Consider the following 7,853-nt stretch of genomic DNA (forward strand, 5'->3'; position numbering starts at 1 on the left):
TCCTGCTGACGTGTGGCCGGCCCCGGGGGGCCTGGACTGGGATCCGGGCCCAGCTGAGAGCCTGGAGCTCCCTGGGAGCCGTGAGCTTGGATGGCCGCCAGCCTGGATGCGAGCCACAGTGCGTTTCTGTACTTTTAATGTAAAAATGTCAGTTGCAGTATACCTTACCCTTTGCTTTTCTCAAGATAAAGTGGAGCATAAATGTATCTTATCGATGGAAGAAAATATTTCCTTGGCTTTCTGAACTGGGAACGTCTGACACGGTAAAAGAGCCCACTGGCCTTGACCGGAACCGACCAAGGAGGCCCATGTGTGTCCCCAGCTGTGTCTGCGTCTTGGCCAAAACACCCCGCGTCCAGGGCCCGTTTCATGTTTGCCGTCTGTTCTGCTCTGGGACCCCCGAATGCCAAGCCTGAGGCAAGGACTTGGGGGCTGATAATTTGGGGAGCAGCGGTCTCCCGAAGCAGGAGTGGGGGCTGGGAGAGATGAAGAATGACGAAGCAGAGGCAGCGCTCATGGTCGCCGTGACCACTGCGGACCCCCTGAGGAGCTGTGAGAGTACTCCTCAGCTTCTTCCCCCTGCAGGACGGGGGCGCCAGCACCAGTTCTTCCCGGGGGACCGTGTTCCTGCAGGCCGAGTGGGGGCTGGGAGCGGGGGGGCTGTGCTCGAGGCAGCGTCTGCAGATTGCACCCGCCCATCTAGAGAGCATCGCGGCACGGTGAGGGGGTGACTGATGTACGTGGACTCAGAACAGTGTGGCCTCGGGAAGTCCCGGCCTGACCGTTCCACCAGGAGCTGAGACAGCCGGCAAGCTCTGCCTTCGTGGCCGGCGGCCAGCAGTGAGGCAGGTGACCTCAGAAGATCATCGGAGAAGGTTCACGCGTGTTGGGATCACGGGGACACGGAGATGTGTCCCTCACCGCAGAGGGGCTTTGGCCTCTCGTCTGCAGCACCCTCTCCTGACGACACCTGTTTGGAGCCCAGTCAGCCGAGGTGGTGCCCCCTCCTCGCCCCGGGCTGTGTGCTTCCTACGAGCAGCATCGTACCGTGGTGGCGTCTGTCTTCAGCCTCGTCTTACATTCGGACACCCGCTTCCTCTTCCTTTCTAGCGTGTGAGACCCACGTTATGTAGTTATTTACCGTGCCAGTCCCTCTGCCGCGGGCAAGGCACAGCGCCCGGGTGAAGATTTGTCAGATGGTGGTGTGATCGGCTGACACAAGCCTCGCGTCCTGTCCCTCGAAGCCAAGGGAGCACCGGCCCCGAGAGCAGGTGCCGCGTGTACAGCCGCGTCAGCCTTTCTGGCCGGTGGACGGCTGCTTATGCCGAAGGTGGGAATGAGCCAGCATCTGGAGCCGTCACCGGGCGGAGAGACTCGTTCACACAGGCTCGGGGGGCCCCAGCAGGAAGCGAGTGATGCCAGCAGAACCTGCCTCTCACGGCCCCGATCATTGCCTGGGCTGCCGTGTTCCGACAGAACCTGTTTCACACACGTTTCACCCCGCTCTTAGGAGCCTGGGGAGCCGTCAGGGAAGTGACCCCAGGTGGCCGTGCCCTGTGCCCAGCCTCGCTGTTGGGCGGGGGGCGGGGTGGTCACCCAACCCTGCAACCGGCAATGACAGTGTCTCCCCACATGCAGACCACTGCAGCGGTGGCTTCTTCAAGTTTGCGTTTAAAAACAAAAAGCAAAAGCATTTTTTTCTGAGATCGCTTTTTGAAAAATAACTTGTTTCGGAAGGAGGGTCTCTGAGGCTGGGGCCGCCTCGCGTTTCCGCCGCTCGTCTTGACGAAGAGACCAGAACCGGAGGGTTCATTTTGGGGAACGGTCAGACAGTCCTCTTAGGACTTTATTTGGGTTCGGGCTTCAGAAAATGTATGTTCCGGCGGTTCTGTTTCGGACCCAGTTTCCACATCTGCGTGTGAGGGTGCGGCTTGTTGTCTGGAGGGGGACGGGGAGCTGGTCTGACGCGTAGTCAGGTAATGAATTATGCGTCGTCTGACGGCCTCTTATAAAATCCGTCTCCTGCCCCCTGCTCCATCCCTTTGGCTGCTTCACTGAACAGTGGGTGTCAACACGGCCCTGACGGCCAGGTGGGCAGAGGGCCCCGTGACCCCCCTTTGCGAAGCTGAATGGGGCCGGGGGCCTCCTAGGGAATTGGGACCAGTCAGCAGGCCGACCGGGCTGCGTTTCCCCGAGTCCCGCCTCCGTCACCGTTGCTGGGGTGACGGGTTTCCGGGTGACCCCCATGAGGGAGAACCCGAAAGGCCAGATGGCTCCCCCTGGGAGACGCATCTCCCTTCGAGGACACTCCAAGGAAGGGTTGGCTGGGAAGGTTCCGGAAGGAAGGAACCGGCCGGGGCTTGGCACCACGCGTGTGGGGTCCAGGGCTGCAGGCGGGGTGGGTCCCCAGCCCGCCAGGCGCCAAGGGGCTGGAGGGCGAGTCCGGGTGAGCAGTGAGGGTGAGGGTGGGCAGCGGAGCCGGGCGCGTCCGCGTTCAGATGGGGTCTGAGCTTTAACGCGCTAGCCCGTCCTGAATATCGTCAGCCTCCTCAGCGCCTGTGGGGAGGCCGTGTACCCTTCGCCCTCTGCCAGGACTCACAGAAACTCCCTGCGGGGCAGGCGGGGAGCTCACTCCTTCCCACGTCAGAGGACGCGGGAGGGCTTACAAGCCCCGTCGTGGAGCAAGGGCAGCGGGACGCGCGGCGCTCGGAGACGTCCCGTCTCACTGCGCCCGCCTCGCCGTCTCCGTGACCCCGTGTGTCGGAGTCACTGGCGCTGGCCGGGCCGCTGCATTGGGTGCGATCGCTCCCAGCTTCCCACGTGGCCTCTGTTGTCTCATCTGCTGCCACGGGCACGATGACGCCTGCCTCGCCGACCTCACGGTGCCGTCAAGAAAAACAGCAACAAACAGAAAAGCACATCGCCCGTTCCGCGTGATGCCGGGGGTGAGTGTCCTTATGTTTCCAAGGATAGAAAGGCGGAGCCCCTGCCCTCGGCGTGGTGCACCGGCCAGCAGCAAAGAGAGGACGAGAGAGGGCCACGCTCCGTGGGGGTGCCCCCGCCTGGCGTGCAGAGCCCTGTGTTACCCCTGAGGAAACCGAGGCCCAGGATCAAGTTAGGTGACTCAGCAAAGGTCACCGAGCTAGTAAAAGGGGAGGGCTGAAATGTGAACCCACCGTGTGTCTCTGCGTCATCCCAGAAGCCCTCACTGACCGGCTGCCGCCTCCCCATTTGCTCACAGGAGATGTCACGGGGTCGGAATGGGAAGTCTAAGGACCTCCCTGGGAAGGTCCCCTTTGTCACCTTTTAAGTGGCAGTTGTCAAGACCTGGGACTTAAATCTCTAGCCCCACCGAGGGATCCCAAAACAGGGAGCTGGGTCACTCTGCGAGGTCCTGGAGTAACTGGTCAGCGACTTGGAAACGTTAGTCAAAACCTGGAAGAGAATTATTTTAAAGAAGGAAAAACCCAAACGTCCGTCTTCCCTTCTTTCTAACGTGGAGCAAAGGCCCTCTCTGCATGTGGTCTCACAGCAGCGTCTGGCCGGAACCGCAAGTGGAATGCATCCCGATTTCCAGTTTAAAATCGAGCCACAACCCAAGGACTCAGTGAAGCAGCTCGAGGCCGGAGTCGCTCCTGAATGTGGTCGTTTGCCAGCCCGCTTTCGAGTGAGTCACCTTCCTCTCGGGTGTCATGGAAGCTGCTCTCGGGTCACGTGTGGTCGTCCGTTTATGTAATAATTACAAACATAAAGGGTTTGCAGAAAGGCCACCAGCTCCAACCAGAGAGAGCAGAAGCCCAGTGCAGGAGGGACCACAGGTGCGGGAGTCCCCGTAGCTCAGAGACACAGCGGGCCTCCCGTCGGCACACGCAGACAGACAGAAGCCTCCACCCAGGCGGGAGGGACGGTCAGAAACGCCGGCCGCCCACGGCGAACTGCACCACGACTGGACGTGTGTCAGGTGCCAGCTAGGACCCCACAGATGCATAGAGAATGGACAGGCCCGCAAGGAAACCATCGTGGGTGTCTGGCCGTTTATCTCAATAAACCCTCCCCTCGTGCTTGATACTCAAATCGGTTTGCTATGGGAGAGGGGGAGGGATGTTCCTTATCACGTACCATGTAGAGTTTTAAGTGTGACGTAATTATGGGGGCGGTAAGTGAGCCAGTTCTGTGTTCTGTGTGGGAAGACCACCGCACGAGCCGGGTGAGGCTGGAGGCTGGAGGGCCGAGGTCCAGGGTGGGCAGGGCGCCGTTGGGGAGACCGTCCCCGGCTGCTCCCCTCGTCCCCGTGGGTCTGTGGGCGGTCCTCGGTGTCCTCGACTTCCGGGCCCTGTGTTTCTGCCTCCACGTTGCCCCTCTGTGAAGGTGCGGGTCGTCTTGGATTAGGTCCCACTCTAATGGCCTCATTTCAGTTTGATCACCTCTGTGAAGACCCCATCTCCAAATGAGGTCACATTTGGAGGTCCTGGAGGTCAGGGCTCCCACATACGAATTGGGAGCGAGTGAAGCACCCCGGGAGCTTGCAAGCCCCTTGCCCAGAAATGCCAAGTGGCTTGGCGCTTAAAGCAGCAAGAGCGAGGAAGGACATTGCACGTGAACTGTGAACAGGAGCCCACCTCCCCGTGCTGGAGGAAGCTGGCCGCTCTTCGGAGACAACCAGGCAGCGGTCTGCAGCTGCTCAGCCAGCTCGGACTTTGTCCTGCGAGACAGGCTTTGGCAGCCTGGGGTGTGATGGGGGTGGAGTTGGGGGGGCGGCCGAGTGTCCACAAGGATGTCCTGGGCACAAGGAGGTGCTCTTTCCGGGGACTCGGTGGCCTCGCCAGCCCCCGCCTACCTCCTGCCTCCCGTGAGGGGCCTGCTCGTGGACCGGTGCGGAGGTGAGATCCAGCAGCACTGGCGCCCCATGGGAACGCAGCCTAGGTTTGGGGGGTCGGTGCAGAAAGGAAAGCAGACATCCAAGTTCTTAGGCCGGTAGAGTGACTTTTGAGGAATGACTTAAAAATCGGAAGGGAAAAAAAGCCCCCGTTCATTGTCTTGCAAATCGGGAAAACTAGGGAAGTCGAGGGAGCAGAATAACGCCCACGAGTGCAGATCCTTTTCCGCTTTTTAACGGGGGGAGGTTCCCGGCCGTCCCGTCCTGACACAGACTGGGAATCCGTGAGCTCGTCGACGCGCATTCTGAAGCGCTCGTAACGCGCCGCGTCTTCCTCGGACCCGTGAGCCAGCCACACAGGAGATGCCGGTCCATGGTGCACGTGCCGGGTGGACAGCGGCCCCCTGGCCTCTGTGCATTGAGCATCCTGTCCCCAGCCCCGTTTTTCCGTCTTCTCGCGCTCTCATCTTTTGTCGTGTTTGAAAGTTTTCGCACGGCGGTGTCTTTCCCCTGAGGTCCCCCCGGCTGTCACGGCGCTTTGCCTCTGAGGCTTCTCACGTTGCTATTCCTTTGGAAGGTCCCCCGCTGCCAGAGGTAACTGCACCTCCGCCTCGAAGCCCCAGGGGAGGCGGTGCCCTGAAAACCAGCCAGCTGTCCCGCGTCACAGAAATAACCCTCGTCGTCTTGCGACCTCGTTTTAGTTGCATTTGAAATATGTACACGGAAGAGGGTCAGTTCTGGGCTGTCTGTCCCTTGGGGGAGTGGGGAGCCCTTACAGGCTGAGTCGCCTTGATTTAAGGAAGGTGTCCGGAATGGAATGTCCGCCTGCCCTCCACTCCCTGCCGAGGTCCAGGGTTCCTGCGAAGCTCCAGAGCCCCTGCCAGTCTGGATGCAGATGTCCACAGTGGGGGGTCACAGGCTGGCGACCCTCAGTCCTGTTCCTCTCGTCATCGTCCTCCTTGTTGAAGCGGTCGCAGACGCGGCTCGCGGCTTAGTGCTATGGAACGCGAACCCCCTCCTCGTGACCCGGCTGTGGAGCGGGGGGGAGCGCGCCTCTGGCAAGGCGGCTGGAATGTCTTCAGGGTTCCGCTGATAAGGTGGTTCTGTTGGACTAACACTCAGTCTTCGTGGCAGAAGTAACAGCAGGTGAGGGCAGGTGTACAGCATTGGGGGAAAAAGTAGCAAAACTCCCTCGTTGCACACTGGGCCCCCGTGAAGCCAGCTGACACGGGTCATTGTGCAGGGTGTCTGTTGGGGTCAGCACCCCTGGGAGGGAGGAGGCAGAGGGAGAGCCCTTGGAGACCACCCCAGGAGCTCCAACCCCGGCAGGTCCTTCAGAGAGGCCAGTGGTCTGAGCAGGCGACGGTCCGCTCCCGGCCTGCACGGCCACCCAGGAAGCAGCTCTGGGCAAGTGTCCTGCAGGCCCCACTCCCGGCGGCTGGGGTGGAACGGGCATCCGGGTGCCACAGCGCAGCGTCCACCGCTGTCCTCGGCTCGCCACGTCGGTTCGGTTTGGTTCTGCGCGTGCACGCGTCTTGGGGGGGGGGCAGCCATGGCTTCCTCGGCCGAACGCAGCGGAATCTCAGTCCTGGCTCCTTTTGTCTCGCAGCATCTCCCTCCTTTTCTGGACGGAAGGCGGGGACCCGGGGCTCCGCCTCTGACGTCGGGGCGCTGGTGGCCTGCTGCAGGTAAGTGATGCAGACGAGGCGTTTGGACGCGTCACTGAACCTGGGCTGTGTCGTCCGAGGAGCACAGGCCCGTGTGGGGACACGGGCTCCGTGTGTGCGGAGCCACTCAGACGGGAGAAGTAGCTTCCAGAAGCTTCTGGTGACACTTCTCGGTCTCTTAGGGCACTGCAGACATCTCTCTCCCTGTCGGCTCCATCTTCACATCCTGGTCAGCCCTCGCCGCCTCCCACGTGGGATGGTCAGGTGTCACCGGCGTGCCCGGCACAAGGAAAGTCCCCAGAACAGTCCCTCGTTTCTGTTTGCTTTCTGACTTCCTCTTCTGGTGCCACCAACGGAATGTTCTCGCTCTCCCCAGAAACCAGACGGGCAGCTTGTTCTCCACCCTGACAGCGGGCGACAGAGCCCAGGTTGGGCGTCCTCTTGGGTCTGAACAAAGGAGTTATTCTTATAACGTAAGAGGTGACGGGCCTCCAGACAACGGCCAGCAGTGACGTGAGGGCAGCCGAGGACGCGGCTCTGGGAGAGCGGGGGCTCTGGGAGAGCGTTGGTCCCGGAGAAATAACGGGGGGCGTTGGGAACTCCCCGCAGGAGGAGCAAGTAACCAATATCCTGGTCGAGCGTTCCCAGATGTCCTCCTGGCTGTGCTTTTATGCGCTTGACGAAGGAAGGAAACCGTCTTTTGTAAACTAAGTCGGGTAAGACCGTCTCCATCATATGGCGCAGCCTCCTTGGGCATAAAAACAATAAGGAAAGCGTCTCTCCTCCCAAGGTGCAGGGGTTGGGTATAATTAAGGCAGACGCTCGCGCAGCCCTGGCTGGGAGGGGGGCGTAGGCCGCCGGAGGCCGCTCCCTTCCAGCTGCATGTGGCAGAATGACTACAGCCGTTCCACAGAGGCTGGGCAGCCACCGAATGAGCTCAGGTTCTTCTTTTTCTTTCTTTCTTTCTTTTTTTTTTAAATCATACGCAGCTTCCATTCCACTGGGGGACGATGACTGGAGTTCGTCCGACTTTCTCCTCTCCCCACTTTTTGGTCCTGCGTCTTTGTTTTCCGGTTTCCCGCCTGCACTTTGGGATGGAAGGAATGTTTGGCACAGGCTTCAGGCTGCGACCCGGGGGCTTTTGAGAGCGAAGTGAGGAATCTGGGGGTGTTCTGGTGCCTCAGCACCGAGGTCTCGGAGACCCGAAATGCGTCTGCCCAGGAAGCGGGCCCTGCCCCGTGGTGCAGCCCCCTGCCCCGGCGGCTGCTCTGTCTGGGCCGTGGCGAAATCTGGGGAGAGGCCTCCGCATT

The 7,853-nt window shown here is 60.8% G+C and overlaps 1 protein-coding gene across 1 annotated transcript in view; it reads left to right on the plus strand.

Annotated features, from left to right (window-relative positions):
- Positions 1-6,466: 6,466 nt before the first annotated feature.
- The window catches only part of SH3BP4 (SH3 domain binding protein 4), a 42,780-nt gene continuing 41,393 nt past the window's right edge, over positions 6,467-7,853 (plus strand). The window contains exon 1 of the mRNA XM_015587818.2: positions 6,467-6,564. The gene's annotated coding sequence lies outside the window, so the exon portion shown is untranslated. The remainder of the gene's footprint in view (positions 6,565-7,853) is intronic.

Source organism: Pteropus alecto, unplaced genomic scaffold, assembly GCF_000325575.1.
Source record: "Pteropus alecto unplaced genomic scaffold, ASM32557v1 scaffold143, whole genome shotgun sequence".
Classification (NCBI taxonomy): domain Eukaryota; kingdom Metazoa; phylum Chordata; class Mammalia; order Chiroptera; family Pteropodidae; genus Pteropus; species Pteropus alecto.